The following is a 20,803-nucleotide window of genomic DNA, read 5'->3' as shown; positions in this document are numbered from 1 at the left end:
CATGTGTTCAGCTATCCTGAGGCTCTCCCAACCCTGTTCCCTTGGGTTTTTATGGAGACTTCATTTCATAGGCATGATTGATTAAACCATTGGCCATTGGTGATCAACTTGACCTTCAGCCTTTTTTCCTCTCCCTAGAGTTTGGGAGGTAAGGCTGAAGGTCCCAACCTTTGAATCATGCCTTTCTCTTTCCAATGACCAAACCACCCTGACACTGTCAGTCAACACACAAAAAGTACTCTGGAGAGTCCAAGGATTTTAGGGGTTGTATGCCAGGAAAGGGAAATGAAGACCAAATATATATTTTACAACATCACAGCCGCCAAAGCTGCCTATGACCTAATCTGCAGAACCTGTGAGCAGATTCTTTTATATGACCAGGAAAAGTAAGGTTGCAGATGGGATTAAAATTTCTCATCAGCTGATTTTGCGATGGGGAGATTATTCTGAATTATCTAGGTAGGCACAGTGTAATCACAGGGTCTTTATAAGTGGATGAAGGAGGAAGGAGAGTCACAGAAAAAGAGAGGGAATAGAGGTCACAGTGATGCCATTTCCAACTTTGAAGATGGAAGGGAGCCACCAGCCAAGGAATGGGGCAGCCTCTGGAAGCTGGGAAGGCAAGGAAATGGATTCTCCACCAGAACCCACACAAGGAAGGAAGCCTTGCTCACACCTTGGTGTTAACCCAGTGAGACTTATTTTGGACTTCTGACCTCAAAAGCTGTATCATAATAAATCTGCGTTGTTTGAAGCCACTAACTTTGTGGTAATTTTTTATAACAGCAATAGAAAACTACTACAAACCCAAGGGGCAAAAGAAGGGATTGGGAGAGGGTGACAAAGAAAGACACATTTTAGGGGCCAAAATACATTATTCCACAACCCTGCACAAATCTCCATAAGCATTTTTCTCTCCATGACATAACTTTGCTCACACATCTTCCTCCTATGATACCCTTGAAGTCAGGAACTGACACTCACCAGCATTTGCAGTCTTAAAGCCTTATTGGAGCAGTCTGCATACCACATGATTGCAGGAGGAGACAGGAGGAGAATGAAAAAGATCCAGAATATAATACGTAATCAGATATTCCATAGACTCCATGGAATACATTTCTAAGAACTAGTGCACACTACTTTATTGCATTATTTAAATACAATAAACTCTAGTATACTATGCAGACACACGTAATCATGCTAGAAAATAGATGGCATGTGAGCTGTTGGATCACTTTTAACCCTGACTGGATTTCTCTGTTCTAAATCTTGGTTTGGCAACTCCTGATACACCAAAGTACTGAATGATAGAATTCAAAGGTAATACACACAATATCTTTAAAAAATCTCTTTACTTTAATGGACCAGGTGGGATTCAGGAAACAACATGTAAGTGATCTAATGTTATTAACATACTTTTATCTTCCAATAATGCGCCAATATGCTGAATAATGTATTTTAAGTAGGTGCAGATATCTTTTTTTAAGTATAGAGCATGTTGAGATCCTAGTAATGACAGTTGAATATTAGAGAATCACAGAAGTAAAAATTTGTTGCCAGATTTGGACATTTGGTTGCCACACAGACATTACAGATGACAAATAATCTGTCAACATAATTCAGTGAAATACGCTTCAATACATTGAGCTATCATTAAAAATATAATTTGTGAGATTTGATGACTGGGAAAAACTTACAACACAAACTCACTGGCAGGAGACCAGAGTAACCATGTCATTTTATTTTACATTTTATTTTAATTTATCAAAGTTATGCTTGGTTCCAGATCTGTGAGACAATATTTTTAATATGGAAAACAGAACATCAACAAAACAAACAAGAAAATGACTTGCAGCCTTGAAGTATGCTCAGGGCAAAGTAGTGTGGGTGACCCTTCAATTAAAGAAGCTAAGTCAGAGCCAGAAATCGCTTCATGTTTTAAGTACAATAATCAACAAGTCAGAATCACAGCCAATAATTAAACTTTTTAGGCAGTTGCTTCATCATGACATTCATTTCTGCATACATACTTTCAGGTTGGAAGTAGAAATTCTCAAAGGTCTGGCAACCAATATACAAAAACAATTCTGAAGACTTTAATTAGAGAAGCACCTTCATACAGTGCTCTCAGATTCAAAAAGTTTTAAAAGGGGCTTGGATTTGGAGGAACGCAGGAGGCAGACAGATGGATGGGGAGAAAGGAGGATGGTCGAAGAGGCAGAGCCCTTGGCTATGAGAATCAACTTCAACCAGAAAAGATCCACTTTTACTAATTTTATGAAGTAGGATTTCACATGAGTTATCTTTAAAGATATCTTCAAAGAAAGTGTTTACTTACTTTAAAAAGAGAGTCCAAAAATCACCATCCTAAAGAATGGATATGTTTTGTTACAAAAGTAGAGGCAATAAGAAATTTGTAGCATAGTGATGTTAAGGAAGAAAACTAACTTCTGACCTATTATCTACATTGCTGTTCATTTAATTCCATTCTCTCTGAGCCGTCCTGGTGCCTCCTGGTTATGAGAACACCCCCTTATCTTACACCATCCAAAAACAGAATCCTGTAATTCCTTTGGTAGATTTGGGATTCTGGTTTACGGAACTATTGGCTATGGCAGAAACACCTAGGATGCTATCTCAGTGTGTTTACATGGTTCCTATTGATTCTAGATTTAGATGGTGCCTTTTTGCTTCTTATGCTTGTTATTTACAGGGAATGTGGTTTTACAAGCTAAGATCTTCTTGACAGTGGTATTATTCCATGTAGAAACTAGCTCAACTCCTCCTAGTCACTAAGAGACCAAAGGCTGTAGTAACTCTGTCTCCCTATCACCTCTCTGGATTTCTATGTGGTCCATGCCTCCTGTAAGACTAATTTCAATCTAAAAACTATGTCTCCTAATTCTGCCCTGAATGTGTCTTGGAATATGTGTCAATATTTTCCCATCTCTCCATGGTCCTTCTCATTTCTGTCCGAGGTTCCATCTTCTGTTGACATGCCCAAGAGTCAGCTCAACCCATTGCATCACCTGTTTTGCTTTATGTTAACTGTATTTCTGAACTCAGCAGTCTTCACAAGTCCAGAAAAGACTGACTGTAGTCACACTGAGAATATGAGTTAACAGTAGTAATTTTTCTAAATATTTCATAGAAGAAATGGATGAACAGGACCAAATCCCACACCGTGAAATCTACTTAAGAAGAAATCACCATTAAATCAGTCTATCTCCAAAGTTCCACCCTCCCACTAAGCCTCCTGCAAGCGTAATTTTTCTCCACTGATCCGCTATGCAGGGCCCAAATTTAGTAGTTCCTGTTTTCTTTTTCCTGGATTTATTCCCAATCTCACATGCCTCTGAAAAGAATTTTCAGAGAATTCTTGACAACTATGAAAGGCTTGTACAGTCTGTGTAGTCAGCAGATGTGCTTTTAGAGACAAAGTTACATAACTAATAATACCCCACTGATATCGAAAACATTACCATGGTTTTTTCTTCAAATAACATTCATAGATTTTTGCTATTTAAATAACAATGACACATCAGAATTGTTTCACTGTAACAGAGGATTGAAAGAATCCCAAAATGTTATTGAAGGACTGCATTCTTTACTGTGGGGCAGACTGTCATTTGAATGGCAAATAGGTATAGGTGCTTTTTCAGGACCGTCTCCCCCAGTGTCCTGTAGAGTCATTCACATAGCTCTGTTGGCATCTGGATAAATAGTCTGGTGGCCCCTTATAGAGGAAGCCTGACTTCCTGCAGCTACCAGCCATGTTGACAACAACCCATGCTCAAATACAGAAGAGGAACTCTCCAGCCTTCCAACGCTCTAGATTCTGCATGTGGGGAATGGTTAACTGGACAGGGCCACCATCACCAGAGATTTAAGGATCAAAAGAGTAAAAATAAAACCACACGCATTGCTATGATCCGAAGGTTTTTTGTGTCCCTCCCAAAATTCATATTTTGAAATCCTAACTTCCCAAGGTGATAGTTACAGGTGGTGGGGCCTTCGGGGAGGTGATAAGTCATGAGGGTGTCGCTCTCATGGGGTTAGTGCCCTTATAAAACAGGCCCAAGAATCATGGCGGACGCCAGGCAGGACTAGACTGCAGCTCTGGACAGAGCAGCATGCGGAGGCTTGTGTTGTAAATTTCAGCTTCAGATCGACTGCAAGAGCAAACCAGGAATCCGGAGAGGACTCACAGACCCTCTGAAGGAAGCGAACTGTTCCTGCAGGACCTGGGAGACACCCGGAGTACTGTGAGTATCCCAACTGCTAAAGTGGGAAAGGGAGACCCTCCTCTCCTGAACACACACACCCCCACTGGAGAAGTCGGTCTGTTTGCGGGGAAGTTTCTAACTTTATCTAGAGTTGAGTCAAATGAGAGAGCCAAGCCTAGCAATTTGAACAGGGCGAGAAGCCTCCTGGCTAGAACTCAGGAGAGGGCGCAAATCGGTAAATCCAGGCATATGCACTTCACAGGCAGGGGAAGAACTAAAGCCCTTTTCTCTGGCAGCTGGGAGGTGGATAGCATCGGGCAAATTTTCAAGCCCCTCTCACCCTCTGCCTGGAAACAGATAGGGGCTGTTAGGGGAGGGTACGGAGGGGGAGAGTACATTCATCCTTTCCACCACGTAAGGACACAGTGAGAAAGCGCCACCTATTAAACGGAAAGCCTCGCCAAATACCAAATCTGCTGGTGCCTTGATTTTAGATTTCCCAGCATCCAGATTTCTGAGAAATAAATTTGTTGTTTATGACACCCGGTTTATAGTATTTTGTTAGAGCAGCCCAAATGGACTAAGACGAGCATTAGTAAACCTAATTACTTTCTCTAAGAAGGGGATTGGGACCATCAGAAAACAAATGAGATAATTCAGCAAGAACATTGATGATACTGGATGCTATGAATATCTAGTAGATACGAGCAACCCCTTCCCATTGCGCTCTAAACTTGAAATTAAAATAATGTGCCAAAGTTCTTTATATGGCATCTGGGACTCATTTACAAATGATTACAAATAAACAGATTTGTTTTCTAAACAGTTAATCACCTAGGCCTGGCATGGTGGCTCAGGCCTGTAATCCCAACACTTCGGGAGGTCAAGGCAGGAGGATCACTTGAGCCCAGGAGTTCGAGACCAGCCTAAGCAATATGGCAAAACCCCAGCCAAAAAAAAAAAATCTATCTGTCTATCTACCTACCTACCTACCTACCTACCTACATGACCTATCTATCAATTTGCAATAATTGTAAGGACTCCCTACAGCTTAAATATCACACTGGAAAACAATTGGTAAAACATTTTGATAAATCAGTTTATCAAAAATGAAAACCCGAAGTAGGACTGACCACATATTGAGGAACATTGTTTTCAGTATATTTGGTCAATGATGGGCCTGGATGCAGGGCCAGAGGTACATCTCAATCCCTCTTACCACTTCAAAAGATGGAGCTGCACACTGTTTTGGGTTTTTTGTTTGCTTGTTTTTTATTTTGAGACAGAGTATCGCGCTGTCACCCAGGCTAGAGTGCAGTGGCGCCATCTCGGCTCACTGCAACCTACGCTTCCCGGGTTCAAGAGATTCTCATGCCTCAACCTCCCTAGTATCTGGGATTACAGGCATGCACCACCACGCCCAGCTAATTTTGTGTATTTTTAGTAGATATGAAGTTTCACCATGTTGGCCACGCTGGTCTCAAACTCCTGACCTCAAGCGATCCACCTGCCTCAGCCTCCCAAAGTGCTGGGATTACAGACATGAGCCACCATGCCCGACCATGCTGTTTCAATTCATGGCTGAAACAGGTCCACAGAGATGGGCTTATATGCCTGTAGTTAAAACTTCAAAGTGAAATGCAAGTTCTCTATGGACTCCAAGATATTTGGGGAAAGATCTGTGTCTATTCTGACATGGGTCCTTGAACAGACTTCATGGAGTAGTATCTGAGTCCTGGGGACAATGGGTAAATGTAGAAAAGGCAGAGGGTGGCATGACCCTATGTCTCTGTGGGGTCTCGGGAGCCCTGGGTGCATTGTTTTAACAGCTTCTTGACAAGCATAGAGCTTGGTGTGTGAGCTGGCGTGGGACTCTGTGTATGAAGGCAGTGGCGGAGAGAGCCCAGCTTCAGGAAACTACCCAGGGAACCAGGGTGACGACAGTGGAAGTGGCAGACGCCCCCTCAGCTTCACAGGCAGGGAGGTCTGGATCTCTAATCTCTGTGGAGATGGTCGGTTACAGGGACATGCCTGGGAAAAAGTATTCCCCCCAGCCAGGGTAGATAAAGGAAAGGCTCCAGATTGTAAGTGAAACCCCTCTTGAGAAGAACTGGCACAAGGATGGCAGGTGGCCCCAGCACAGAGGCAGGAAAGAAGTCTGTAGGCTGCAGCTGCTGCTAGAGTTTGTGTGGGCTCCAAAAGTGATGTCAGTAGCAAATAGTCAACAGGTCTTAGAAACTGATGAAGAAAAGGCAGGAAAAGTAAAGAAAAAGGGGAAGAAGATAGAGAGTTGAGCCAAGTGAGAATTACTGTCAATAAAAAAAGTGAGATTGAGGCTTTGTTGGAAAATCCTCCCTTGTGCCCTAATGGTATTTTCTTGTGTCTCCCAGTACCAGACAGCCTCCCACTTCCCCAGCCTAGGCCTAATGTCCCAAACGCTTTCTCCTACAACACACCTTGTTTCATATTCCCTCCTTCCCATGTATTGTTAGCAATAGCCAAGTCTCACCATGTTACCTTCACATTTATCTGATCTTCAACAAAAGACTCTTGAAAATATAAAACTTTCATCCTCAGGGGTAAGTTTATATCATGGTATGTCAGTCTTTGTAGCAGGTTGGTGAAGACAGAGTTTCCTTCAAAATCCACACTGAAGAATTGCTTGCTACATTTGTATATTAAAGCACGTCTCCTTAAGCCAGCCCAATTTGGGGTTTAAAAGAGAGCTGTCCAAACAGTAGGTAAGTGTGTATCCCTCACTCCTCCATCCGTCTGCAATTAGAGCCCATCCTGTTAGAAAGTATCCCCATCCCCAATTACTTCTGTGAGGTTTTTCTGGGGGGTGGAGGCTCACATCCTGTCTGCACCTGTCATTTTATTGCTATCTTGTTCCTGTTCCCTTTAGTGAGGGACACAGCCTGCTGCCTCCAAGCTGCTGAAGGCCCCACCCACTGTCATGAATGCTGGAGTCACTTCCTACCACTGGGATCATACCCTGTGGACATTTTAATTGGTTCTAAACCCAAAAAAAAAAATGTAATTAGTTCTGTGCTATTTCTTTATTTGTGCCTTACCTACTTCCAGAAAGATTTAAAATTTTAAAAATATGTACAAGGAAACTAGATAACAAGTAGGAAGTGAGTTTATAGAAACACAATGTTAGAAAGATAAAAAATGAAGCTATAAGTGAAATTAATGCGTAGAATGCAAGCCATATAATCATGTGCACTTGCTTCAGGTGGCCTGAATATTTATCTCTGAGCTGTCTAGCAGGCACTTCAAAAAAAGTGAATCATAAACAAAATCTACTTCATCCTCAGTATCTGAAATCTGAGAAACATCTCCTATGGATAGAGCTTTATAAGGAAGTTTCTCTTTAATTAGCACCCGTAATCTTTACCATTATTCTTAGAGTAAAAACAAGAATATTCATAAGGTCATTTGTAATATTGCTTCAAAGTATATTTATGACATGTTATATCAACAGAGTTCAGTAATTTCACTGTAGGAGGAAAAAATTATTTGGTTTAAGTTTCAGGCAAAAATCAAAGTGAATATCTAGAAAATGGCCTGCAAATTTTTCAGGCATAATTCCATAAATCTTGTTTCAGAGTACCCTAGAATCAGGGTAACCCTTCTTGACAAGTACTTAGACATGCAGACATTCTGTGTTGCCATTTAAAAGCTGACACATATACTTCAGGCTCAGTTGGCTGAGCCAGGAGTGAAGTTAGCAGATTCTTATAAGTTGAGCTGGGCACAGAGGCTCACGCCTGTAATCCAAGCACTTCGGGAGGCCAAGGTGGACAGATCACCTGAGGTTAGGAGTTCGAAACCAGCCTGGCCGACATGGCAAGACCCAGTCTCTACTAAAAATACAAAAATTAGCCAGGCATGGTGGTGCGTGCCTGTAATCGCAGCTACTCAGGAGTCTGAGGCAGGAGAATCACTTGAACATAGGAGGTGGAGATTGCAGTGAGCTGAGATCACGCCGCTGTACTCCAGCCTGAGTGATAGAGTGAGACTCTGTCTCAAAAAAATAAAAATTAAAAAAAAAAAAAGGCACCTAAAAAGGTCACACACAGAATAGAAAACCTCAGTGCCTACACAGAGGAGGGCAGAGAGTACAGGGGGACACAGACAAGGTTTTCTACTCTAATACACAGAAAAAGAAGTAGCTGGGTCTCAAAGCTCTGTTATTTAGAATATAGAAACAATAATCTTTGCAGGGAAAATGATTTACCAATATCTCAGCAAAACAAAAAAAAAAACAAAACCACCTCATTAAAACACCAGTTGAGCACCCAACTTTAAGTAGTGTTAAGTATCTATCAAACCCCTAAGATAATTGGCTGAATTGACCTCAATGTGATTAACTGGATTTACCTGTTTTGTAGGGTTGTTAACTATAAGCCAGTTGTAGGTTGGAGGAGTCTATTAAAAATTAAGAGGTTTTTTTTTTGTTTGTTTCTGAAGACCCTCTTTCTGGAAGTACTTTCAAAGGCAAGCCAATTGTCAACTAAGATCATTCATTGTTCATAAAATTAAATCACATGATCTGCATATAATAAAATGCTTAGACTTATTTTCAGGGACAAAGGGTGTGAATTTTATCCTTTTCAATTTAGATATATTCAACTGAAAAGTAAACATTTTGTTTCTATCTAAACTTTCCAAAAAATGTAGAACCCTTGCAAGCCCAATAAAAAGTCAGTACTTTTATTTTAAAGCATATTAACAATTCAAATGTAAAAATTCCATGTTAAAAGAAAAGCAATAATAAACCCCATCAAAAGGTGCTGATAAGATATTGTGGTTTGACTTAAAGCTTAAGAAAATAAAAGAATAAACTAATTCCAGGGGAAACTGTTTATGTATTCTATTGTTAACTATTTTGGCAGATGGGAATGTTTCTTTGGTGACAAGCTCAAAGCCATGTCAATCTGCAGTTAGACCACTCCTCCCTAATTTCATCAAATTTGTGACCCAAAGTCAGAGACTTGATAAGGCCCTCTAGGTGGGGAAAGGGCTTACCCTTTAATCTATGAACCTGCTAAACTGCTTGGGAACAGGATATGTCAGCTTTCTGTTATTTGATCCCATTTCATCATCTGTCCATCTTTACAATGCAAAACAGAAGAAGCCAATGTATCTTAAATACGATGCCCTGGGAAAATGTGAAACAGAAAGATGGAAATTGGCCCTCTATTTGTGCCTCCATCTGCAGACTCTTTCATTCTGGCCTCAGTTCTGGAGCCAAATTTCTATTCATCCCAGACATCTCTACCTTATCTCAGTATCATTTATTATAACACTTTTTTTTTTTTTTTTGAGACAGGGTCTCCCTCTGTTCCCCAGTGGTGCCATCTTGGCTTACTGCAGCCTCCACCTCCAGGCTCAGGCAATCCTCCCACCTCAGCCTCCAAGAGTAGTTGGGACCACAGGTGTGTGCCACTGTGCTGGCTAATTTTTGTATTTTTAGTAGAAAGGGGGTTTTACCACATTGGCCAGGCTGGTCTCGAACTCCTGGCCTCAAGCAATCCACCCGCCTTGGCCTCTCAAAGTGCTAGGATTACAGAATTGAGCTCCCACACCCAACCATTTATTATATGACTATTAAAGCCAGATATTTCAGATTATGAAACTTTGTTTCCATAACAGATGATTCCAACATCATTTATGGTTTGTGGCTTAGGAGGAAGAAATCACATAATTTAGTCTAAGCACTACGGGTATAATTTTATTCTTGCCAGTAAAGAAACTGAATAGTGAGAAATTCAGGCTCTTTCCCTAGACCCCCCAGAGAAGGAAAACATTTTCAAACAATCAAGAATAAAGCCACCAAAATGGGTTCAAAAAACACTGGAGACACAATGACAAAATAGAAAACAGTATTGTTCCTTAGAAAATGAAACATCAAGCTGTAAACATCAAATGAATAGTTTAATGTTGCTACTCTAAAATGTGTATTACAAGATGAAACAAGAGTCTTGACTGAAAACATGGAAAAAATCTGGAAATGTAATGAACCCTATTTCATTTTGTAAAGTCATTTTAGATGAAGGCCTTCGATAATTACAACTTCCAACTCATACATTGTAGTTAAAAATCCATGACAGGACTCACATCAGCCATCCCCGCTGCAGTTCCGATTGATATGTAAAACCCAAGACTCTCATACTGCCTCCTCAGATACAACACGTGTAGAAAAAATAAATGTCAGGAGAGCAGAAGACCTTTCAACTAGATAGAACACTGTGTTAGAATGAGAAGTAAGGGAATTTGATTCTGACATGACCCCATCAAATCCCAGACCTCATTTTGCTGATAGAGATCGAAGAAAAAAGCAAAAAGGTTGAGTCTACACTTGCGTGCCAGTAAAAATTCCATTGCAAGTTTTACAGAGAGAACAACTGACATTTGGGAAAGTATAGGGAACGTGGTTGAAATGCCAAATAGAAGTCTGCAAGATTAAACTGACTTCCAGCAGGTATGTAAGCAGCCATAAGCAGAGTAAAAACTCACTATTAGGAAATCCTTTCTTCCTATCAGCAGCATATCTCTACCTGAGCCATCATACTTGTTAAACGGGAATGCTGTATTCAACAAAAAATACCTGGAGTAGGCAAAGTTCTGACAGCTGAGATCCAGTGTTCCGATGAAGACCTTAGTCTTAGAGATTGGGCAAAAGACAGTTTTCACACTGGGATAACATGAGGTAAAAAAAAAACATGGGGTAACATGGGATAACGTGAGCTTTATGAATCATTTTCTAAACTAAATCATATTTCTGTTAATGGGCCTTTAGGTCTTAGTGTTTAAAATGTTTCAAGAATGTTCAAAAACTTTCCATTTTTCGGTACTGGGTAACTAAAAAAGAACAGCAAGTTCACATATACTCAGATTGCTCTTACGTTCCCATCGGGTCCCAATACCCTTGTCAGAGTTGCATAAATCATTTTACAAGTGAAACTTGCCACAGTCGCTCATAATTAATATTGTTCCCAAGTAATTAGCCAAAAGAAAGAAGTGGTTGTTAGAGTGTGTTATGGAAATATTTATTTAGCACCCAACAAACCTTGCTGCATGGCTATACATTGGGCCCTGGTGCTCTGACAATGAGCCCCTTCCCTCAATGCCTTAGGAGATGCTTTGCAGACAGACACTAATCATATTCAGTGGCAATGACAAGACAGTGTTGCCTCCTTCTTGTAGTCAACACAATCCTATCTCTTATGAACAAAGGAAGAGAGCAAACGCGGTTAAATAGGGATGTCCTAGAAATGACGTACAGAAATAGACTTAGCATGATTTCCGTAAATAAAACAGGACATTGAGAGCAAAGTGCTTAATCTGGAGTTTTCTAGAAGGATCTAAATCTGTGGTTTCAGCCCTTTGCACAGCCCCATTACCAGCTAATGTCACCCGAGACCCAGCGGTTGAGATATGAAAGAACACCTTAAGAGGTAGGAGGCAAGGAACTTCAGAAGCCTTTTGCCCAGCCAATAACCAAGGAGAGAGGAGTTAGGTGTTACTGACCTCCAGAAAAATCACCGAGAGACATGTTGGTAAAGACATGACAGTCACTAAGCAAACTTAAGGTTAAACCCATTTAAAATCCAATAAACACCAAGGAGGGCTGTTGCTCTGGACTTTCACAGTTTCTTAGAACCTGCAACTTTTTCAGGTAGCTAATTGCTTCTTCCTATCTGCTTCCCCAGAAAGGAAGCCCCCAAATGCCCCAGAAGAGAGACCTCAGTAAGTGAGAGAGTATGTTCCGGAAGACACTCGGGAATTGTCCTGAGCATGTGCACTTAAAATGTGGCTATTGAGTAATATAAAGATGTAACTTAAACGTAAAATACACACCAGATTTGAAAGACTTAATATGGAAAAAAAAAAAAAAACAGAAATATAATAGAAAGAATAACAGATAGAGAAGTGAGCAAAATAACATTTTTCCCCCAAAAGGTACATCATACCTTTTGGTGTGGAATAGATGGAGAATAAACAAAAACCAGCCAGGCACAGTGGCTTGTGCCTGTAATCCCAGCACTGTCAGGCCAAGGTGGGAGGATTGCTTGAGGCCAGGAGTTTGAGATCAGCCTGGGCAAAACAGGGAGACCTCAAATCTAAAAACAAAAGCCAAAACCTGTATAGCATAATGCTAGGTGAGGAGAAGTTTAGAAAACACAAAGTGGGTAAAGGAATAGAAAAGAGTGGGGTCAGGGAACACTGCTTCAGAAAGCAGGGCCCAGGATAGCCTTTCTGGAAAGTTGACACTTGAGCAAAAGCACAGGATGCCCCATCTAACACCCTTGAGTACAAGGACAAACACCAAGCCTTCATGCACCCCAGCTCCCATCCAGAGAGGCACAAAGGTGGCCATCTCCTTGACACTGACTGGAAACGCCCCGAGAAGCAACTTAGCAATTGTCTATAGTCTTCACACTCTGCAGTCCTCTGGAGAAAATAACAGAGGCACCTACAAAAACATCTCACCCTTGAAAAGACTGCCTTGTGGCCAAACATTAATACATTTTCCTAGGTTTACTAAAAGCAAAAGACTGACTAGTGCTTTTGGAGTCCCCTGTCCTAGACGCATGCCTATGTTGAAATACTTTTCTCAATATTAGAAATAATAATAATTGTTATAATTTAGCTAGTCAAATTTTTTTCCTAAAAAATAGAAGAAATAACCAAGCAATAACCAAAGTTTAATGTGATATGTTCACTAGCATTATTATTATTATTATTATTTTGAGATAGAGTCTTTCTCTGTCATCCAGGCTGGAGTGCAATGGCACAGTCTCTGCTCACTGCAACCTCTGCCTCCCGGGTTCAAGCAATTCTCCAGCCTCAGCCTCCTGAGTAGCTGGGATTACAGGTGTACACCACCACACCTGGCTAATTACTGTATTTTTAGCAGAGACGGGGTTTCACCATGTTAGTCAGACTGGTCTCGAACTCCTGACCTTGTGATCCACTCGCCTTGGCCTCCCAAAGTGCTGGGATAACAGGCGTGAGCCACTGCACTCGGCCCACTAGATTTATTTTTAAATAGATATATTTTAAATTTTGATGAAGCTAATGAGTGCTCGAATTTAATAAAATAGAAGAGTTTAAAAATGAAAAGCAATAATTCTATTTCCCAGGCCTCCACAATCTCAATTCTGTGTATCAGAGGCACTATATTAACTATGATAATTTTTTTATTTTTAGTTTTTCTGGTAGTTGCCTGCTCTCCAAATAACAGGCTTAAATCACTGTGGTTTGATACATTAAGTATCGACACCTATGGACTTTCTAAGGCATGACAGCCTTCCTCTCTCCTCCCCTCCTGCCACTGAAAGTAAGAATCGTTCGTTCCTCTGTTGATTTCCTTTTTTTTTTTTTTTTCTTTTTTTTTGAGATGGAGGCTCACTCTGTCTCCCAGGCTGGAGTGCAGTGGCGATCTCAGCTCACTGCAAGCTCCATCTTCCAGGTTCCCGCCATTCTCCTGCCTCAGCCTCCCAAGTAGTTGGGACTACAGGCGTCCGCCACAGCGCCCAGCTACTTTTTTGTATTTTTAGTAGAGAAGGGGTTTCACCGTGTTAGCCAGGATGGTCTCCATCTCCTGACCTCGTGATCTACTCACCTCGGCCTCTCAAAGTGCTGGGATTACAGGCGTGAGCCAACGCGCCCGGCCTGTTGATTATCTTTTAACTTAAATACTGCATATAAATATGCAGATATCTCTCGAGCTCTTACATGGTGAAAAGGGATTATTAGTGGTCTTTTTCTTTCTTCTTTTCTCTCCACCTTACCTTATAACTTTCAGCACTACTTTAAGTACCTTGACTTACTTTTTCTTGTCAGTTTTGATAACTCTTTTTTTGTGTGTATACATAATCAAGTCTTCTTTCCCTTGTTCTTTGATTGATCTGAAAATTTGAAAATCAGCAAACACTATTTCTGTTATTATGCCTATGTAATATTATTGACTGTGCTGCCAACTATTATTATTACATTCCAAATTTTTGTGTTCTTTAAGAGTTTCTCCTCCTCCTCCTCTTCCTCCTCCTCTCCCTTTTCCTGTTTCTCCTTTCTTCTGCTTCAATTGCTTCTTTGCATTGCTTGCCTGTATCAAATCTTTACTTTTCCAATTTCTCAAAGATCCTACAAATCGTCAGTCTCCCATTTTTCCAGATCTTTCCCTCTTTGTGCCTCCATCTAGACTGAGAGGGTCTGCAGATGTGCTCCTTAGCTATGATGCGGGAACCTCACTTTGTTATTCCTCTGAGATGGACCCCATGCCTTCTTTCTTGATTTACTCCCTCTTTGAACTGGATCATGTCCTCCAAGTAACTCCCTAAGAAACTATATGGAACAAGTAAACCTAAATCCTACGTACCTGAAGAGCTATTCATTCTACCCTCATTCTTGATTGAGAGCTTTGCTGAGTATAAAATGTGAGATTGAAAATAGTGTTGCCTTGTAACTTAGAACGTGCATTCCAGCTGGGTGCAGTGGCTCACGCCTGTAATCCCAGCACCTTGGGAGGCCAAGGCAGGAGGATCGCTTGAGGCCAGAAGTTCAAGACCTGCCTGTGCCACGCCCAGGAATTTAAGGCTGCAGTGAGCTAAGATCGCATCACTACGCTCCAGCCTGGGCAACAGGGGGCGGCTCTTCTCTTAAAAAAGAAAAGAAAAGAAAGTACATGCCAGTATTTGTTAGTAATCCAGGATTGCTGAGGGGAAGTTCAAAAGGTAGTCTGATTTTTGTTCTTTTATAAGTGACTGTTTTTTTTGCTTATTTGTTTTCTTTATCTCTAGAAATTTCTTGTTCTCTTTTAATATTTTTCTGGAAACTTTACAGTGGTAAGTTGAAATGAGTCTATTACCTAGTCATTGTTCTGGGAAACTAGGATCATTCAGCTGTGGGAAAACCTCTTTTGTTATTTCTTGAAATATTTCCTCCTACCCATTTTTTCTGTACAGTCTTCTGAGATTCCTAGTATAGGTTAAGCATTCCTAAAATCCTGAAAATCTGAAATCCAAAATGCTCTAAAATCTGAAACTTTTTGAATGCCAACATGATGCCACCAGTGGAAAGTTGAAAGTTTCACACCTGACCTCATGTGATGAGTCACAGTAGAAACACAGGCACATAACACAAAGTTTATTCAGCATTTCTAGAGGAAAAAATATCTTCCCAGCTCCCTTTAGCATCAATATCTTTTCCGCACACTCCCAGAATCCTCCATGCAAGCAGGCCCACAAGAAGATAAAGCCCCGCCTAGCAGTGGTTCACCACCAAAATACAATTGTGTTTGTTTTTAAATGTGCCAATTTTAGTTGCTATTTTTAATTACAGAACAAACATTTTATATACCCATAAAATACAAAGGCAAAAAGTAAAAGACAAATCACTTTAAAATACTGTCAAATTAGGCCGGGCGTGGTGGCTCAAGCCTGTAATCCCAGCACTTTGGGAGGCCGAGACGGGTGGATCACGAGGTCAGGAGATCGAGACCATCCTGAGCTACACGATGAAACCCCGTCTCTACTAAAAAATACAAAAAATTAGCCGGGCGAGATGGCGGGCGCCTGTAGTCCCAGCTACTCGGGAGGCTGAGCCAGGAGAATGGCGTAAACCCGGGAGGCGGAGCTTGCAGTGAGCCGAGATCGCGCCACTGCACTCCAGCCCAGGCGACAGAGCTAGACTCCGTCTCCAAAAAATAAAATAAAATAAAATAAAATAAAATAAAATAAAATACTGTCAAATTAGTTGTTGGTGATTAGCTAGAAAAATTGGTTTGGGAGAAGTTTTAAAAATCTAAAAAGATTCTGCACTCAAATTTCATTGCAGATGTTCTTATATCCTAGACATTTTAGAAATTATAAATGAGGCATTATAGATGTGTTGTATGCAAAAAAAGAAAACCAAAAATAAAAAAAAAAAACTAAAGAACTTCCAATCAGTGAACTCATAATCAATGAACTCATAATCAAAGAAAAGGTCTGGACTTATATCAAATGACTGACTAATGAAGATAGTGTTATATATATATTGGGAATAAAGTAAAACTTTGTGAAGTGATATTTAATTAAAATACGGCAAGCATTTGTTACAGTACCTGACACAACAACATTACATAAACAGTGGGCATTATTGTTAGTTAAAGTGTTTTGTTTGGTTTTTTGAGAAAGAGTCTTGCTGTGTCACCCAGCTGGAGTGCAGTAGCGTGATCACCGGTCACTTTAGCTCAACCTTGTGGGCTCAAGGAATCCTCTACCTCAGCCTCCCAAGTGTCTGGAACCACAGGCTAGTGCCACCACACTGACTAATTTTTTGTACTTTTTGTAGAGACAAGGTCTCACTATGTTGCCCAGGCCGGTCTTGAACTCCTGGCCTCAAGTAATCCTTCCGCCTCGGCCTCCTCCCAAAGTGCTGGGATTATAGGCATGAGCGGGCAGAGGTTTGTTGTTTTATGCAACAAATACTGATTGAGAATCCAACTCTGGGCAAAAGGGAGCGGAAGGATGGGGGCACCACAGCGCAACTGGCTTGAGCAATTGCAAACAAGATGCAGTACCCCAACGCAGACAGAGTTCTTTCAAGATGCCCTTGCTGTGTAAGGTGTAATTATGTAATTTCCCACCAAGGAAAGTCTGAAAGAATTGGAGAAAAAGGAGGAAGAGTAGCAATGTATCCTCCAACAGTCAGTGGTGACAACATATGAAGATATGACTTTGAAGAGTTGGAGGATCATGAAGACAAATGTAATGAGGAGGATGAACATGCTATTGAAATGTACAGGCAGCAGAGACTGGGTGAGTGGAAAGTACCTAACTGAAGAATAAATGTGGAGAAGTCTTGGAGGTCTCAGGAAAGGATTATGTTCAACAAGTTACCTGGTGAGGGTTTGTGGGTCATGTTGCACCTTTACAAACAAGGACATCCCCCCGTGCCCTGATAAATCAGCACCTCAGTGGACTTGCCAGGAAGTTTCCTAATGTCAGATTTATCAAAGCCATTTCAACAACAACCTGCACACCCAATTATCCTGATAGGAATCTGCCCACGATATTTGTTTACCTGGAAGGAGATATCAAGCCTCAGTTTATCCGTCCTCTGGTGTTTGGCAGCATGAACTTGACAAGAGATAAGTTGGAGTGGAAACTGTCTGATTCTGGAGCGAGTAACACAGACTTGGAGGAAAACCCTAAGAAATCAACTGAAGACGTGTTGCTGTCTTCAATGTGGCACTCTGTCCTCATGAAGAGGGACAGTGATTCCAAGGGTGATGGAAGCTGCAGCTGCTGTAACTTGCTGAACTTTCTTGTGACAAATTGTCTGGATTTTTTTAAAAAGGAAAAAGTAAGAATAAATCCTTTCGGTTTTTAGTTTTGTATAAATTATGTTTCAAATCTTTACATTTCAAAAGTGATCATTGCTGGAAATTTTGTTAATTTTTTGGAACTTTTTAAAAATTGTAGTATTTCCTTAAAAAAAATTAAAACCAGCTATTGGTATTAAAAAATAATAATAATCCAACACTATTCCAGGCCCTGGGCATACAGTGATGAGAAAACCAACCTAGGACCCTGCTCTATGGATCTTACCATTGAGAGGGAGAGGCAGGCATTGACCAAAGTATCAAGTAAATCCTTAATTACAATGTCCAAGAAGAGCTATGAAGGAAAAGTACAGGAGGAAATGACAGCATACATTGGGGTCCTGGTCTGCAGGGAGGGTCACTAGGAAGTATTTGAACTGAATTTTGCATCATGAGTCAGAGTTCAGCAGACAAGGAAAGAGCAGGTTCCAGGCAGAAGGAGCAGCAAGTTCCAGTACCCTGCAGCACGAAAGATTGGCCCTAGGGCATCTGGAACATCCTAGCCACATGCTGAAGTTTGAATCAGTTTGGAAAAATGATAAATGCAGTAGGGTTCATGCCAACATCTTTTATAGATTTTTTGTTCTTCTGACCAAAAATATATGTTTAAGTCTTATCTACATTTTTCTTCCCAGCATAATTATAAATTCAAGGAGAAAGCAAGGGAGAAAAAAAAGAAGAAAAGACAAAGTCATGCATGTCTTGGATGTTAAAGGGTGAGTCATAATTTGTCTGCTTCCTCGCCAGGTAGAAAGAAGTCCATACAGTTAATTGTGGTCATGTGATTTAGAGAGGTCGGAAGCGTCCATTCTCATTGATTTCTTAATGTGTATAATTCCAGTGTAGTCTGTAATCTTCCACAGTGGAATAACACTTCAGACTTCTATTTGTTTTCTTTCCATTAGTTGCAGCTGTTTTTCTACTGTTATTTTATTCAAGTAATTAACACACTGATTTATTTTGTCTTGGCAGCCTGGAGCAACAATGCTAAGAGTACACATTTTTATGTCAAACAAACACACAGACCTTTTGAAAATGAATCACACTGGATTCCTTCTTTCCAGATTCTCCTGAAGTCGAGTAGTAAGAATTCTGGAGAATTCATAAACTCTTGGCCAAAAAGGTTTTACAAACAACAATAATCTGCATAAACTCTTCACTCTTTAAGACCATTCGTCTTAGCTGATTTTTCTCAGAACACAACCAGTGTGATAAATGTGTGTGTGTTCACATTTCAGCCAATGAGGAAGCCTGAAAAGCCATGGTGCTGAAAGTGCATTTCCCGTAGTTCCTTGTTGTGAGATCATAAGGGGAGGGTGTTGTATTGTGGATAAAATGCTCTGTATCTTAACTGAGACTAAGTTGCATAGCAAGCCAGACTTTAAGATTCAGAAAATTTACTCTGGACAGCAAATCTTAAACTTGCAATGGTCCTAATTAAGGACCAGTGAGTTAAATTGAGTGTTTAGAGGCCATTTTTTTTTTTATTTTGAATAAAGAACATTTGTTTGGTGTGATACTGCCAACAGGATTTTATTCATTGTACTGGTCTCTCTTTACAACTCTGCCCAAGTAAACCAGCCAAATCCCTGTAGTCCATTCCAGAATCACACTGGGAACACTAGCATGAATTAATAGTAAGTCTGAGTTACACAATAATTTGTGAATAGCACCCCCTTAACTGCCAACAAGAATTTGCAAAAACACTAATGGTTAACCAGGTGTGGCCTAGAAAAAAAATGTTGATGACTTTTAACGCAGAAATTCATGTCCAGCCTATCCAAAGGAACCTTTACAAGAGTCATGTGGCCTGGCTTCTCAACTCAGTTCTGTGGCTTATTCTGTGTGGGCTTGCATAAATCAGTTGACCTTTTTGTTCCTCTATTTTCTCATCTTTAAAATGAGGGGGCTGTGTTAATCATCTATATTCTTTCTGACTCCAAAATTCTAATTTCACATCTCTACATCATTTCAAGTAGCACATGGTCTCTACATAAATGGATCCTACTAAACTGATTCTCACAAAACGTTAAAAAGTTTACTTGTTTAAGTAGGTTAAACATCCCCACATTAGGAGCTCTGAATCACATTCCCCCTATTAATTTTCTCATAAATAGCACAAAAGTAAGTTGCAACCCAGTTTTGCCTGCAATATCATAAAATCTAAATTAGTTGAATTTAAACCGGTGAAATGTGAAATTTTAAGTGTCATTTAAAATTTAGATTAATTGTGCATGATCTGTCTTGGGTCCTTGTCTCTTTCTCTACACCATCTGCCTGGGAAATTGTAAATTGCCCAAGTTTCCACAGATATTCACAACTCCTGAGAGTCTCATTCCAAACAATTTCTCCCCTGAGCTCCAAACTAATATTTAATACTAATAGTTTCCACTCCTTGAGTGCCTCTTACAAGTCTGGTACTGAATATGACTCTAACCACATTGCCTCTGCCTTTATAATACTCTCACTAAGTAAACATTGCTATGTCCATCATCAAGATGGAGATCAGAGAGTGATCAAGACACACTTTGATCACTTGTCACTTGTCAAAGCCCTGATTGTAATGCAAGTATTCCTGGCTGAGACATCCATGCTTCTTTTTTTGAGATGGAGTCTCACTGTCACCTAGGCTGGAGTGCAATGACATGGTTTAGGCTCACTGCAACTGCTACCTCCTGGATTCAAGTGATTCTCCTGCCTCAGCCTCCCAAGTACCTGAGACTACAAGCACCACACCCAGCTAACCTTTGTCTTTTTAGTAGACATGGGGTTTCACGATGTTGGCCAGGCTGGTCTCGAACTCCCGACCTCGTGATCCACCCACCTCAGCCTCCCAAGGTGCTAGGATTACAGGCATGAGCCACCGCACCTGCCCCAGACATCTATGCTCTTTCCACTGTTCCACAAAGGTAAACAACATCAGCAAAAAGGCAGGATATTAAACCATGATTACTGTTCCCCATCACAGTCTTCTTCTGGGCATAGAGAAGTGGGGACTGGAGGAAAGGCCTGAAAAGCACCAGCCCAGTGAGGACGAGATATAGAATCTGAGGTCAAGAGCAGTGGCAGGCAGACTGGGAAGGCAGTTCTGGGCAGGGAGGGAACGGCTTTGTGGGCCAGTACAGGGAAAGTCAGCTGCTGCAAAACATCACGGGGTTGGCTGGTTGCGGTGGCTCACACCTGTAATCCCAGCATT

The 20,803-nt window shown here is 40.8% G+C and overlaps 1 pseudogene; it reads left to right on the top strand.

The window, feature by feature from the left end:
• LOC105504507 overlaps positions 1-20,803 on the top strand; it is a 121,944-nt pseudogene that overhangs the window by 87,140 nt on the left and 14,001 nt on the right.

This window comes from Colobus angolensis, unplaced genomic scaffold, assembly GCF_000951035.1.
Source record: "Colobus angolensis palliatus isolate OR3802 unplaced genomic scaffold, Cang.pa_1.0 Scaffold92, whole genome shotgun sequence".
Taxonomy (NCBI): domain Eukaryota; kingdom Metazoa; phylum Chordata; class Mammalia; order Primates; family Cercopithecidae; genus Colobus; species Colobus angolensis.
This window is presented reverse-complemented; position numbering and strand designations above follow the sequence as displayed.